Source organism: Bos grunniens, chromosome 9 (assembly GCF_055505025.1).
Source record: "Bos grunniens cultivar Pamir isolate PY7600 chromosome 9, Bosgru_T2T1.0, whole genome shotgun sequence".
Classification (NCBI taxonomy): Eukaryota; Metazoa; Chordata; class Mammalia; order Artiodactyla; family Bovidae; genus Bos; species Bos grunniens.
In genome coordinates, this window is record NC_141173.1 from 15678437 (window position 1) to 15694266 (window position 15830).

At 42.5% G+C, this 15830-nt stretch overlaps 1 long non-coding RNA gene across 3 annotated transcripts in view; it reads right to left on the reverse strand.

Annotated features, from left to right (window-relative positions):
- The window catches only part of LOC147365617 (uncharacterized), a 43207-nt gene that overhangs the window by 335 nt on the left and 27042 nt on the right, over positions 1 to 15830 (reverse strand). The window contains exons 3-4 of one of the 3 annotated variants that reach the window (XR_015132595.1): positions 11101 to 11174; positions 4226 to 4364 (exon numbers count right to left, since the gene is read on the reverse strand). This is a non-coding gene — a long non-coding RNA (uncharacterized LOC147365617). Of the gene's footprint in view, positions 1 to 4225; positions 4365 to 5499; positions 5639 to 11100; positions 11175 to 15830 lie in introns of those variants that run through there. The other 2 variants (XR_015132597.1, XR_015132596.1) reach the window with 2 other exon arrangements.

Below are 15830 nucleotides of genomic sequence, written 5' to 3' on the forward strand. Positions count from 1 at the left end.
TACTCTTAGCTGGAAAATCCCATGGTCAGAGGAGCCTGGTCGGCTACGGTCCATGGGGTCACAGAGTCAGACAGGACTGAGAGACTTCAGTTGGAGCTCCTGTGTAGAAAGAAGTGTAACCAGACGAAGGCTGAGCTTGATGATACATTTTATACACCTACTAATTCACTTAGCGAAATGTATGGCGCACAGACACCCAGGTATTCAAAGCCAAGAGCTCAGATTTGGGATGTTCCTGCTCGTGGAATGCGCCCTCTGGTGGAGAGAGGGGAAAAGGTGGCTATCGTCTGATCAGTGAGTGCGTGCTCAGTCCCTGAGACCTGCGCAACTCTTTGCAACCCCATGGACTGGAGACCACCAGGCCCCTCTGTCCGTTTTCCAGGCAAAAATACTGGACTGGGTTGCCATTTCCTTCTCCATAGGGTCGTCCCAACCCAAGGATCGAACCTGAGACTCCTGCGTCTCCTGCACTGGCAAGCAGGTTCTTTACCACCATGCCACCCAGGAAGCCCTGTCTGATCAGAGTCATCCTTTAATCATTTTACTGTGAGCTTTCATTCAGCAATTGCTGTTGCTCTAGCCATGATGTTCAGTAGGAAGGGTGGGAGAATTTTTTCCTTAAGACAAATCAAAAGAAGTCTTGTCCATAAATAAAACAAAAAATTTAATGTAGTAACAGAGACTAGAAACAAACATAACCAAGAGTCAAATGCTTCAAGAGAGGTCTGGAGACTGTGTAATTGGAAGCTAAAAGACCAATATGAAAAATAGTTTGGGTGGAAATACATAGTACAGAGAAACAAGATAATTGACATCACAGGAAACAATCAGCTCAATCCATGATTCAGAATATTCCACCAGAAAAAAAAATTTTTTTGCACAAACCAATTTCTCTATAAATCAATCTTTCCACAAACCAAAGACAAGAAAAATGGGGAGGAAAGAGTGGATTGTTATGAAAAAGTGTTTAGGATACTTTTTCTAATACTAAAAGTAACAATAACAATGACAACAATAGTTGTCAAGAAATGTGAAGGGTCTGGAGTTTTATCTTACTTGCAGGCTAACAAGTTACCCAGATGCAGTTTCATGGGTGCTGGCAGACAACCCAAAGAACCACACAAAGGAATATATTATTCACAGCAACAACAGTAGCCAGAATAGCGTGCTTCTCAAGGTTCCCTAAGCTCCAGTTTCCACTGGGTGATGCAAAGAGAGCCAGCAACGTTGCATTCACAGTAACTGCATTGCAGGACCCAAATCTGAGCGTGGGGAACCCAAGACTTTTACAAGGACAGTAAGCCTGTTTGACTTTTGCCTTGAAAAGAGACATTATATTTGTTATACTGGACAGTAAACAAACTTGCCCTTTGCTCTTCCAAGGCTACTAGTGTACAAACACCCTAGAAGGGTGTTCCTCATCTGGAACAAAAGCAGTCCCCCTCCCCGTGCCTCTGCTCAAAAGACACGCAGACACAGGAGAGACCCACAGAGAAATGTCTCAGCAGTAAGAACTATTGGGAGTTCACGGAAGGGAGAAAGCACTGTGTCAAGACGGTCTCTGAAGAATTTCTGGAGGAGGAGACTTTAAAGGACTAGAACTGAGCCTTCCTAGCACCAGATTCAAAATGAGAAGTTGAAAAATGAGGCAAGGTCAGAAAACGTCTTGGGCAATAAATAAAGCTGAATTGTTTTAGCACAAAGTGTGTGAACGCAATTTGGAATAGCAGTGGAACTTGGAAGTAGCTGTGATTCTGCATTTAATCCTTTAAATGTAATCATTTACAGAGTGTATTCCACACACTGACCAAAGCATTTTGTACATATTAGTTCCCGAAATCTGAGTTTTCTATGTTGTACATGAGAAATTGAGGCTCAGAAGAGTCAAGTGATTTGCTAGTCAATTTTGGAACCAGGATCTAAATTCAATTCTCTGACATCTAAGCTTATGGTCTTTTCTATTATATGAAAATCAATGCTTGTTAAAGAAAAAATTTATTATAAAAAAAGCTTAATCTGGCAATGGCGCTTATGGTAACTTGCTGGGAAGACAGCCTCAAGCCAGGAGACCAGTTGGGGGAGGAAGGTCCATGTTAGAGGCCAGGTAGGAGAAGCAGAGGGTCTCCATCACGGTGCTCACAGCAGTGGTGGGCAAAGAGAAAGATGACTGGCTGGAGGAAGTAAGGATGGGAAAAGCAATACCTCCAAGCAAAATCAGATGACTGGAAGAATGATGATACCATGGGGAAAATTAGGGAAGTGAGGCAGACAAGCTAGCTTCAGGAGAACAGGACACACAGCTTTAGATGTGCCTTCTCTGTGATCAAAATCCTTGTAGGTTTTTTCCTAATAAAGTTTATTGGTAACTTTCTATTGTATTAATAATATTAAAAGGATTTCTCTGGTAGCTCAGCTGGTACAGAATCTGCCTGAAATGCAGGAGACCCTGGTTCAATTCCTTGGTTGGGAAGTTCCCCTAGAGAAAGGATAGGCTACCCATTCCAGTATTTTTTAACTTCCCTGGTGGCTCAGATAGTAAAGAATCAGCCTGTAATGTGGAGACCTGAGTTTGATCCCTGGGTTGGGAAGATCCCATGGAGGAGGGCATGGCAACCCATTCCAGTATTCTTGTCTGGAGAATCCCCATGGAGAGAAGAGCCTGGTGGGCTACAGTCCATGGGGTCATAAAGAGTGGGACATGACTGAGCGACTCTACACAGCACAGCATAGTATCTCAGATACAAACATGGATCCGTTTGTTTTTTTTTTTTTAACATAGAGATGTATCCTTCTCTCTTTTTTCAGGATTTTGCAAACTGTGAAAAACTACGAGTCACATTTGCACTCTGAGACAGGCAGTCATTCACAGGGAAAAGAATGGCATTGTCGGGCCTTGGCCTCCTGCAAGCTTGTTCATGGGTGGGTAAATACATAACACTGCTTGTGACACAAAAGCATCTGGAAAATGCTTCAACAATTTCTCCATCCTCCCCCTGTCTATCTGCTGCCTGAGGACTGGACTCATCAAGCTGAAAGTGAAGTTTTCACTTCTTGTTTAAATTGAAAAAATAATCACTTCAAACTCACATATGGCCAAGCTTTGCCTTTAAAAAAGAAACTGTAGTTTTATTTATTGAGTGGCTTCTTTTCTTGCAATTTTGGGGTTTTCTTTTCTGGTAGCAGCTTTGGAGCAAAACCACAAACTGCACCCAAAATAAAAGATTCTGGTGTTAGAACACTGAAGACTTGTGTTTGAAACAGGGATGTAATTAAAACACTAAGGATTTCGGATGGCATTCGTGTGTTTTTATTAACACGTTTCTGAAATGAAGTCTTGGACTCTTACGATTTTGATTACGAGCTATGAAAATGAAGTTGCCATGTCTGGTTTTGCATTTCCAAGCAGGATCCAATACTGTTTCAGTGTTGGAAGCTGAGGTCTTGGCACATGGATCATGGGCTTTCACAAGGTGGTCACAGTATGGACTCAGTGGTTGGCTCAGCCATATTCCTTCCACTGCCGCCCTATTGCATGGCCACCATGTGGCTGGAGGTGGCCCCAGTGGGTCTAAGCCAAGAGGTCTCAAGTCTGCCTGCACAAAATAATCACTCTTAGAGACAGACCAATTTCTGTCAATCTCTGTACTGATGTCTGAGCACCACTCTTACACCAATTAACTCTGATCCAGACTGGGGTTGGGGCATCTGCATGTTTTTGAAGCTATCTGAGTAATTTCAGTGGTCAATGAGAGTTGACACATGCCTGTCTAAGCCAAGCCCCCTTTGTGTTAAGGAAATACTAGGAACTCAGAGGCAAGCAGAGGGGAGAGAGTCATCACCTAGAACTGGCAGGTAAGGAGGACTAACCACCCACAAGAAAGTGAATGTATTAGCTGTTCAGTCATGTTTGACAGAGGATAGGCTCCTCTGTCCATGGAATTCTTCAGGCAGGAATACTGGAGTGGGTAGTCTTTCCCTTCTCTAGGAGATCTTCCTGCCCCAGGGATTGAACCTGGGTTTCCTGCATTGCAGGCGTATTCTTTACCATCTGAGCCACCCAGGCCCATGGGGGTGTTTAAATTTGGGTTCAGTGTTGAAAGTAGCAGTTAGAAAAAAATGCCATGATGAAACCAGCAAATGGAGGAAACGTTGATGAGCCAGAGCTGGGACGTGGGGCATCGAATCAGACCCAGCCTACCAGCTTCACAAGTCTCCACAAGCCCCGCCTCCACGTCACAGCTGCAGAGAATCTGTCGTTGTCGTCAGTGGCTCCAAAGTCTAAATCAGACAATAACATGGTCCAACATCATTTGCTGAAGGACATTCAAGATGTTCTTTATCTCTTGTTCCTACTGACGCCGATCCTAAAATAAATGTCCAAAGGTGAGAATCTGCGTTTTATTTCTTCCAATGAAACTATTGGTAACATTTTTTTTTCTTGTTTTCCATACTGGATGGTCTAAAATATGACACAAATGAAACTAGCTGTGAAACAGAAACAATATGGGGCACAGAGAACAGACTTGCGGCTGCCAAGGGGGAGGGGCGGCAGCAGGACGGATCGGGAGCTTGGGAGCAGCAGCAGCGAGCCTGTGTATATGGAGCGCAGAAGCAACATGGTCCTACCGTAGACCACAGGGAACTATATGCCATTTCCTGTGCTAAACCATAATGGAAAAGAGTATGAAAAAGACGTTTTTGTATGTAGCTGTACAACTGAGTCACTCTGCTGTACATTGGTAATTAACATTGTAAATCCACTATACGTCAATTTTAAAAGATAAACAAATAAGGCACTCAACAGATTAATTGAATAGTTTTAGAGAAAGACATGAAACTGTAGGGAGAAGGAAAGGGCAACTCACTCCAGTATTCTTGCCTGGAGAATTCCATGGACAGAGGAGCCTGGTGGGCTACAGTCCGTGGGGTCACAAAAAGTCGGACACAACTGACTGACTAACACACACGGTGGGTCCAGATGATGGTGGGATTATCACAGAGTGATGGGAGCAAAGGGATCTTAGAAATCCTGCCCCCCACTCCCTCATTTCACATGTGCAAAACCTGGGAACCAGAGCAGCTGAGCAGCTGGTTCAAGGTTGTGTTCATCTCAGAGGATCAGTGGTGACAGGACTGGAATCCAGGTGTCAGCTGCCTGGTTGGTCTTCTTTCCATTCCTCTGGGTACCCTATTCTTGGGCATGTCATTAATTTCGCAAAACATGTTGGGACTCATCACCTCACTGTCTCAAGAACAGGCTGGACTAGAGCCGTGGAAAGCTGCCTGCCGCCTATCACAACATATCTGCATCTGCAATCTTTTAAAGTTAAAGCAAAACAAAACTTGCCACAAATAGGCGGTGACATCTGCAATGAGATGTGCCTGGCCCACCCAGCGCTCGGCGGTCCAGCTGAAGGACATCAGATGCCTGGGGCTGAGTCTGCTCCCAGAGCGAGCAGGGGAGGCAGCTCCCTCCTTGTTGCAGACCTGTAAGCAGCGCCGGAACAGTCTGCGTGTGTTCTGAGTGCAGGTGAACAGACAGGCCCAGTGCACTGACTCGTGTCCCGTGACAGCCAGCGTCTGCTTTCTTCCCGAGAGGATCCTCTTCTGGGAATCCTTGAGAACACTGCCATGCCCACTTTAAAAAAAGAAATTTTTTTAAATTGATGTGTAGTTGATTTACAATATCATGTTAGTTTCAAGTGTACAGCACAGCAATTCAGTTTTATATATATATATATATATATATATATATATATATATATATACACACACGTTGTTATGTGTGTTAGTCACTCAGTTGTGTCCAACTCTCTGTGACCCCATAGACTGTAGCCTGCCAGGCTCCTCTATCCATGGAATTCTCCAGGCAAGAATACTGGAGCAAGTAGCCATTCCTTTCTCCAGGGGATCTTTCTGACCCAGGAATGGAACCTGGATCTCCTGCATTGTAGGTGGATTCTTTACCATCTGAGCCACCAGGAAAGCCCCATATGTTATTATATATACTGGTCTCCTTATTGCCAAATTCAGATTTAAATTGAAGAAAGTAGGGAAAGCCACTAGACCATTCAGGTATGACCTAGATCAAATCCCTTATGATTATACAGAGGAAGTGAGAAATAGATTTAAGGGACTAGATCTGATAGACAGAGTACCTGATGAACTATGGACTGAGGTTCATGACAGTGTACAGGACACAGGAATCAAGACCATTCCCATGGAAAAGAAATGCAAAAAAGCAAAATGGCTGTCTGAGGAGGCCTTACAAATAGCTGTAAAAAGAAGAGAAGTGAAAAGCAAAGGAGAAAAGGAAACATATTCCCATTTGAATGCAGAGTTCCAAAGAATAGCAAGGAGAGATAAGAAAGCCTTCCTCAGCGATCAATGCAAAGAAATAGAGGAAAACAACAGAATGGGAAAGACTAGAGATCTCTTCAAAAATTAGAGATACCAAGAGAACATTTCATGCCAAGATGGGCTCGATAAAGGACAGAAATGGTATGGACCTAACAGAAGCAGAAGATATTAAGAAGAGGTGGCAGGAATATACAGAAGAACTGTACAAAAAAGATCTTCACGACCAAGATAATCACGATGGTGTGACCACTCACCTAGAGCCAGACATCCTGGAATGTGAAGTCAAGTGGAGCCTTAGAAAGCATCACTACGAACAAAGCTAGTGGAGGTGATGGAATTCCAGTTGAGCTCTTTCAAATCCTGAAAGATGATGTTGTGAAAGTGCTACACTCAATATGCCAGCAAATTTGGAAAACTCAGAAGTGGCCACAGGACTGGAAAAGGTCAGTTTTCATTCCAATCCCAAAGAAAGGCAGTGCCAAAGAATGCTCAAACTACGGCACAATTGCACTCATCTCACACGCTAGTAAAGTAATGCTCCAATTCTCCAAGCCAGGCTTCAGTAATATGTGAACCGTGAACTTCCAGATGTTCAAGCTGGTTTTAGAAAGGAGACCAGTCCTGGGTGTTCATTGGAAGGACTGATGCTGAGGCTGAAACTCCAATACTTTGGCCACCTCATGCAAAGAGTTGACTTATTAGAAAAGACCCTAATTCTGGGAGGGATTGGGGACAGGAAGAGAAGGGGATGACAGAGGATGAGATGGCTGGATGGCATCACCGACTCAATGGACGTGAGTCTGAGTGATCTCCAGGAGTTGGTGATGGACAGGGAGGCCTGGAGTGCTGCAATTCATGGGGTCGCAAAGAGTCAGACACGACTGAACGACTGAACTGAATTGATGTATATATAATACATAGATATTTTGTGTAACTGACAGATATGTATTATTTAGACTCTCCTCCTTTATAAGGTATTACAAAATATTGAGTATAGTTCCCAATGCTCTACAGTAGGTCCTTATTTTATGAAACTATTAGTCCCAACCTCCTAATTTGTCCCTTCCCCAACCCCTTCCCCTTTTGTAACCAACAACTTGTTTTCTATGACTGTGAGTCTCTTTACAGCTGGCCCTCTATTGCATGGAGGGGTTTTGCTGCTAGCAATAGAGAACAGAAATAACAGGGATTAAAACACTCATGAAAGCAAGAGGTCGGCAGTCCACGGCTGAGATGTGGATTTGGCTCTATGAAGTTCAAATACCCGGGTTCTTCCCATCTTATGACACCACAGAGGAGTCCTCTGTGTCAAAATATATACATACAAGACATGAAATACACATTTTAGCCAGAAGGTAAAGACAAAGGGCAGTAAAAGGTGGGAGAAGGAGTCACAAGGTGGTCTGTGTAGTCTTCTGAAGAAGCTTCCCACTAGCTGCTCTTTGATGATTGTGATTATATCTCATTGGCCAGAACTTAGTCCCTCGGTCACATCTAGCTGCAAACGAGGCTTGATGGTATAGTTTTTATTCTGGTCGTCCAGGTACCCATTTAAAACTCTGAGGTTCTACTGGGAAACATCTAAAGGTCCAGTGGTTAAGATTCCACAGTAGGGGGCTTGGGTTTGATCCCTGGTGGGGAAACTAAGATCCCACATGCCAAGTGGCTTGGTCAAAAAAAAAAGAATAAAACTCTGAGGGGCTTCCCTGGTGGCTCAGAGGGTAAAGTGTCTGCCTGCAATGCTAGAGACCTGGGTTCTATCCCCGGGTTAGGAAGATACCCTGGAGAAGGAAATGGCAACCCACTCCAGTACTCTTGCCTAGAAAATGCCATGGATGGAAGAGCCTGGTAGACTATAGTCTTTTGTTTTGTTTTGTTTTTTTTGTTTGTTTTTTTGTTCTTTAGAAATATGCTGATAATTTGGCTTTATTTAGAGTATTTCTTTTTTTGTTGTTGTTCTTTTTTTTTTAATTAATTTTATTTTATTTTTAAACTTTACATAATTGTATTAGTTTTGCCAAATATCAAAATGAATCCACCACAGGTATACATGTGTTCCCCATCCTGAACCCTCCTCCCTCCTCCCTCCCCATACCATCCCTCTGGGTCGTCCCAGTGCACTAGCCCCAAGCATCCAGTATCATGCATTGAACCTGGACTGGCATCTCATTTTATACATGATATTTTACATGTTTCAATGCCATTCTCCCAAATCTTCCCACCCTCTCCCTCTCCCACAAAGTCCATAAGACTGTTCTATACGTCAGTGTCTCTTTTGCTGTCTCGTATACAGGGTTATCGTTACCATCTTTCTAAATTCCATATATATGCGTTAGTATACTGTATTGGTGTTTTTCCTTCTGGCTTACTTCAGTCTGTATAATAGGCTCCAGTTTCATCCACCTCATTAGAACTGATTCAAATGTATTCTTTTTAATGGCTGAGTAATACTCCATTGTGTATATGTACCACAGCTTTCTTATCCATTCATCTGCTGATGGACATCTAGGTTGCTTCCATGTCCTGCCTATTATAAACAGTGCTGCGATGAACATTGGGGTACACGTGTCTCTTTCCCTTCTGGTTTCCTCAGTGTGTATGCCCAGCAGTGGGATTGCTGGATCATAAGGCAGTTCTATTTCCAGTTTTTTAAGGAATCTCCACACTGTTCTCCATAGTGGCTGTACTAGTTTGCATTCCCACCAACAGTGTAAGAGGGTTCCCTTTCTCCATACCCTCTCCAGCATTTATTGCTTGTAGACTTTTGGATTGCAGCCATTCTGACTGGTGTGAAATGGTACCTCATAGTGGTTTTGATTTGCATTTCTCTGATAATGAGTGATGTTGAGCATCTTTTCATGTGTTTGTTAGCCATCTGTATGTCTTCTTTGGAGAAATGTCTATTTAGATCTTTGGCCCATTTTTTGATTGGGTCATTTATTTTTCTGGAGTTGAGCTGTAGGAGTTGCTTGTATATTTTTGAGATTAGTTGTTTGTCAGTTGCTTCATTTGCTATTATTTTCTCCCATTCTGAAGGCTGTCTTTTCACCTTGCTAATAGTTTCCTTTGATGTGCAGAAGCTTTTAAGTTTAATTAGGTCCCATTTGTTTATTTTTGCTTTTATTTCCAATATTCTGGGAGGTGGGTCATAGAGGATCCTGCTGTGATGTATGTCAGAGAGTGTTTTGCCTATGTTCTCCTCTAGGAGTTTTATAGTTTCTGGTCTTACGTTGAGATCTTTAATCCATTTTGAGTTTATTTTAATAGCCAAAGCGATCTTGAGAAAGAAAAATGGAACTGGAGGAATCAACCTACCTGACTTCAGGCTCTACTACAAAGCCACAGCCATCAAGACAGTATGGTACTGGCACAAAGACAGAAATATAGATCAATGGAACAAAATAGAAAGCCCAGAGATAAATCCACGAACATATGGACACCTTATCTTTGACAAAGGAGGCAAGAATATACAATGGATTAAAGACAATCTCTTTAACAAGTGGTGCTGGGAAATCTGGTCAACCACTTGTAAAAGAATGAAACCTGGTAGACTATAGTCAATGGGATCGGAGAGTCATACACGACTGAGCAACTTCACTCCTCTGAGGTTCTATTATTATGGAAGAAAGAGAAAACAGATAATGGGGTTGGGGGCTGACCACTGATAGACAGCAATCCACTGGTAAATATCCACCATCTGTGGTCATCAGTACTGGCCACTTGGTAGCCAATAAGTAAGCTAGGCCAAGCCCTATCCAAGGCATCAAACAGTCCTGGTTACCGATATCAAATTTAACAAGAGTATATTCAAAATTTGGACTTGTTCCACTCAGTCTGGAGAACTAGCTGCCAAGTACAGAGGAATCTCCTTTACACTATTGTCTTCAGAAATTCCTTAACTCCTACTAAGTTTTGGCCTGCACACTTAGCATAATTTGGAGAATTGGCTTTACTTGAGAGCAAAAGCATCCTGTGAGCTAGACGGTCTATGGAAACAGCAGGTCCCCAGAGAACAATGAGGCGGTGGAATCATCACTGGTGACATCACTGCACAGACATGTGTTTTCCCCAGCGAGTCATTTACTCCATTAAAACTTCATTTCATCTTTCCTATCATAGAGGGCATTGAAAGGATTACATGACATTGCTTTTATAAACATTATTCTGGAACACACAAAAAGGCAAAACAAATGCAGTTATAAATAGAAAGGGAATATAGGAAAATTTCCAGGAAAATGTAGGCATTTCATAAATGACTATGACTTAGCGTCTCTCGTTTAAAAAAAAAAATGCTTGTGTTTGTCTTAGAGACAACAGAAAAATCACAGAAGGATACCTGCATCCCCTCAGAAATTAAGAAGCCTGCTTCTAGCATTTTAGATCAATCTGAATCCCACCGCAGGTTGACTGAAATGTAATTGGAGTGTTCTTTGATCATGGAACCTGAAACTGAAGGGCACACTCCAGTCGTATCTCAAACCTCACAGTTTTGTTCTCTGGGTCTGAGATGGGCTCAAGTCAAAGGAAATTTATCAAAGTGCCGCTGGTTGCTTCCTAAGTGTGTAGGATGTTTCAATGGGGGCAGGAAAAGAAAGTCAATGAATCTGAAATGAATCACCATGGATATGGTCGGCAAGGGGTAAAAGTCAAAAGAAGATTCAACAGAAGGGAATTAAAGGAGGGCAAGCAGGTTAAAACTGACCAAATAAAAGACACCCATGAAGTAGACATCACACTCACCCTTACGTCTCAGTGCAGGGCCCACAACAACAGTCATGCAAGGCACATGGAGCTAGTGTTACTTCTTCAGCATCCTACATGGAAAAATAATAATAATAAATCTAATGTTTAAATAAGTGGAAGTTGCTCTGTCCTGTCCAACTCTTTGCGACCCCATGGACTACACAGTCCATGGGATTCTCCGGGCCAGAATACTGGAGTGGGTAGCCTTTGCCTTCTCCAGGGGGTCTTCCCAACTCAGGGATCAAACCCAGGTCTCCCACATTGCAGGCAGATTCTCTACCAGCTGAGCCACAAGAGAAGCCCAAGGATACTGGAGTGGGTAGCCTATCTCTTCTCCAGTGGATCTTCCTGACCCAGGAATCAAACCAGGGTCTCCCGCATTGCAGGCGGATTCTTTACCAACCGAGCTACCAGGGAAGCCCCAAGAGATTACGTGATTTGCTGAAAGCCACCTGACTAGAAAGTGGCACAAATCTACCACCACAGCTGCGAGAGAAGGAAGACAGGCTTCCACCCCGGCCTCCTTGCTACCTGGCTATTGGGGTTGGCTGTGTGTCTCCTGCGTGCCGTCATCCCACTCCCCATTTTGGTCTCACGTCTGGACTCTGATTCTCTATTCTGGGAATGGCTCTCACCACTCAACTCTTGCTAAGCCTTTGGAAAGTGACCCTGATAAACCCTGATGGGGTGATCCTGTCAGATCGGCTTCCTGGAGGCTGAATTCTACTAAAAAATTGAGGAGGAAAAATGACACTGCAAAGAAGGAATTTCAAGTATTGCTAAAACAAAACAGTGGAGGAATTATTGGGGGAGGGATTGGTCTTATTCAGTATCTTTCTACCCTGGCAACCAAAAAATTTAGACCTCAGCACATCTATCCATCTACTTTGACACTTTTTTTTTTTTCAAAACTCAGTAAAATCTTACAACTCTAAAACCAAAAATCTAGTACAAGTATACTTACAATATTTATTTCCAAAGTACTAGAGAAATGAAAACTGCATATACTGCTGGTAGACATGTAAATTGGTACAATTGCCTCGGGAAAAGTTAGCATTTATTATTATAAAGTTAAACACACGGTTACCATATGACCCAGAAATCCTTACCCTATGTACTTACCCAAAAGAAATGAAAATATATGTCTACATAAAGACCAGTGTGTGAATGTCAATAGGAGTATTATCCAAACAATAAAAACTGAAAACAACTATAATATCATCTGGTGGATAAACACATTTAGACCATGCATACAAGAGATATTGCTGCTGCTGCTGTTAAGTCGCTTCAGTCGTGTCCAACTCTGTGCGACCCCATAGACGGCAGCCCACCAGGCTCTCCTGCCCCTGGGATTCTCCAGGCAAGAACACTGGAGTGGGTTGCCATTTCCTTCTCCAATGCATGAAAGGGAAAAGTGAAAGTGAAGTCGCTCAGTCGTGTCCGACTCTTAGCGACCCCATGGACTGCATCCTGCCAGGCTCCTCCATCCATGGGATTTTCCAGGCAAGAGTACTGGAGTGGGGTGCCATTGCCTTCTCCAACAAGAGATATTACTTAGATACAAAAACGAATAAACTACTGAAATCGGCAACATGGATGGATCTCAAATTCATTAGACCCAATGTAAAACGTCAGACACAGAGGAATACAAGCTACATATGATTTCATTTGTATGACAGCATGGTACTAGTGAAACTATAGAGACACAAGTCAGAACAGTGATTTCCAGGCAGGTAGGGATGGGGGACTGACTACAAAGGAACAAATAGAACTCTGGGGGAGTGATAGAAATGTCATGTATCATAGTCATGGTGTGGTGTTTGAGATTTTTTTGAATCTCAGATCTGAGAAAATTACGTTTAAAAAAAGAATATAGTGCATATTTGCTCTAAGTTATGTGCTTGCTGGGATCTAGGAATACAAGAAGACCTAGTCAATGACTTTAGGGAGTTTATAGTCCAGTGGAGGAGAGCGGGGGAGCAAAGCATGACATTGAGTAATAAGTGCCTTGGTGGAGACTCGCAGAGCAGGCTGGAGCACATAGACAGTATTGCTTAGTCTGAGTCTTGTCTGACTCTTAGAGACCTCTGGACTCTAACCTGCCAGGTTCCTCTGTCCATGGGATTTTCCAGGCAAGAATACTGGGGTAGGTTGCCATTTCCTTCTCCAGGAGATCTTCCTGATCCAGGGATCGAACCCAAGTCTCCTGCATTGCAGGCAGATTCCTTACCTCTGAACCACCAGGCAAGCCAGAAGGACACAGTAGGGTGTCTAAATCAGATTTCTGGAAATGATGGCACCAAGACAGTGCAAGAGTTAGTCAGCCAGATGAGAGAAGAGGACATCCTTAGCTAAGGAAATAAAAATACAAAAATAGAGAGAGAGAGAAAGTTTTCATGGATCAGCTCCACTTTGAAAACTGCCAAAATGAATAATGTAATGAATGAATAGGAGATAATTCAGACAACATGCCAGAAAAAAAATTCCATGGCAGTGAGATATATTTAAATGTGACTTGTTCTTTCCAAGGAAGTGGTAGATGATCTTGAGCATCCAGAAATGCTCAAGTTCATAAATAAACAGGGCTGTGACACAGTAAGAATAAGGGTCCTTTGCTTTAGCATCGTGACCTATCAATTCCTCACTGACTCAAGGATCAGCACAAGGATTGATTGTTCCATTTCTAATATCCACTACTTTTCCGCTGTCTGTCCTGTTTACTCCAGTTTGTTGATTTAACAGCTTGACTTTGACTTTCATCTTCCTGTTGTTTTCATTTTAAAAAAAAAAGTTAAGTGCACAAAAGCCTAGTTGACTGCCATGCTGCATCGCTGTGGGACACACAGGACTCATTCAGCGCTGTGTGTTCAAAGGCGAAAAAAACAGTACAATCTAATGACATAAGTTAAAAAGCAGAGACATTACTTGGCCAACAAAGGTCTGTCTAGTCAAAGCTATGGTTTTTCCAGTAGTCAGGTATGGATGTGAGAGTTGGACCATAAAGAAACCTGAGCACCAAACAGTTGATGCTTTAGAACTGAGGTGTTGGAGAAGACTCTTGGGGGGGTCCTTTGGACTGCTGCAAGAAGATCAAACCAGTCCATCCTAAAGGAAATCAGTCCTGAATATTCATTGGAAGGACTGATGTTGAAGCTGAAACTCCAATACTTTGGCCACCTGATGCGAAGAGCTGACTCTTTAGAAAAGACCCTGATGCTGGGAAAGATTGAAGGTGGGAGGAGAAGGGGATGACGGAGGGTGAAATGGTTGGATGGCATCACCGACTCGATGGACATGAGTTTGAGCAAGCTCTGGGAGTTGGTGATGGACAGGGAGGCCTGGTGTGCTGCAGTCCATGGGGTCACAAAGAGTCAGACACGACTGAGCAACTGAACTGAACTGAATGACATAAGTAAAGCATATACATAGTCTCATAAAGCAGGTTACTGCATGTTACCCCCAAATACTCCCAGATCTATTCCACGGGTCAGGATTTAGTCACATGGCCATGCCTAGTGGGAAGGGATGATGGGAAATGCAGTCTTTATTCCAAGAAGTCATAAGCCAGCTGCTAGAAATGAAAAGGAAGGGTATTGCAGGATAACCAGTGGTCCCTGAATCAAAAAAGGAGATTCCCCTTATCCCTCAGAATACTGGGGTCACAGAGATAATGCATTTTAAAACATGGACTCTAGAATTTAATTGTCAAAATTTTCTCCTGATTGGGTACTATTTGTTTTTTCTCCTAGTATTACCTGGAGCTTCACAGATTACAAAGCACTAAGGACAGAGTTGGCAGAGTAAGTGCTAGAATGTCACTGAAAACTGGGCAAGAAAATACTAAAAAAAATGTTCAGACTTCTGTATATCTCTTTCTGGGAACCACAGCTCAAGAAATGCCATTTTGTTGTACACCCAAGTATTCTATTTGGGTAGATTTTTCCTGATGGCTAATTTTGCAAGATAGACCTGAGAAAACCTAGATAAGATTGTTGATCTATTATTTTTATTTTATTAGAAAGCATCCTGGGTAATTTCCACAGCATCAACATGACTGGGGGGAGGGAGGTTGGAAGGGAGGAATAACTACATGTTTCCATTAATTGTAATGTAATAACAAAAACTAGCAAGGACATTTCCATTATCTTTCCTTTTTTAGGAAATTAAATAGAAAACATCATCGCAATTTACTTATAGACAAACTGTTTTGAGGACTGAATTTATAACTGGGCCAAAGACTAATCACATGAATTATTATAAGAAGGAAACAAATTTGCCTCCAAATGGCCTTAAAAAGGAGTCAGTCCAACAGATCTTTGATCATCTTCTTTAAGAAACTAATTTATCTTTCGGGAACATGGAGCAAAAATTAAATCTTCCTAAGGCTTCTTTATTCACTAATAAAGTGAAAGTGTTAGCAATGTTTCAAACATCTTTGTCTCACAGCAATGCACAGTCTAAAATCAATGTTTCAGATTTCATTCTGTCTCTTGTCCTTCACAAAAATCTCACTATATGAGAAGTGGCTCCATGAAAATCTTCCTTGAAAAATTCCTCTCTCACCACACTTTCTGCTTTCCCAAGTCTCTTATTGTTTCTGAGGTTAGATTGAGACCTATGGACAAACTTGGCAGCCTAATAATGTAATGCCACTTTTCAAACCATAATCTGTAAACATCTGTTTGAAATGCAGGGCGGATGGGATGAACCTGATGGTCTATTAACTT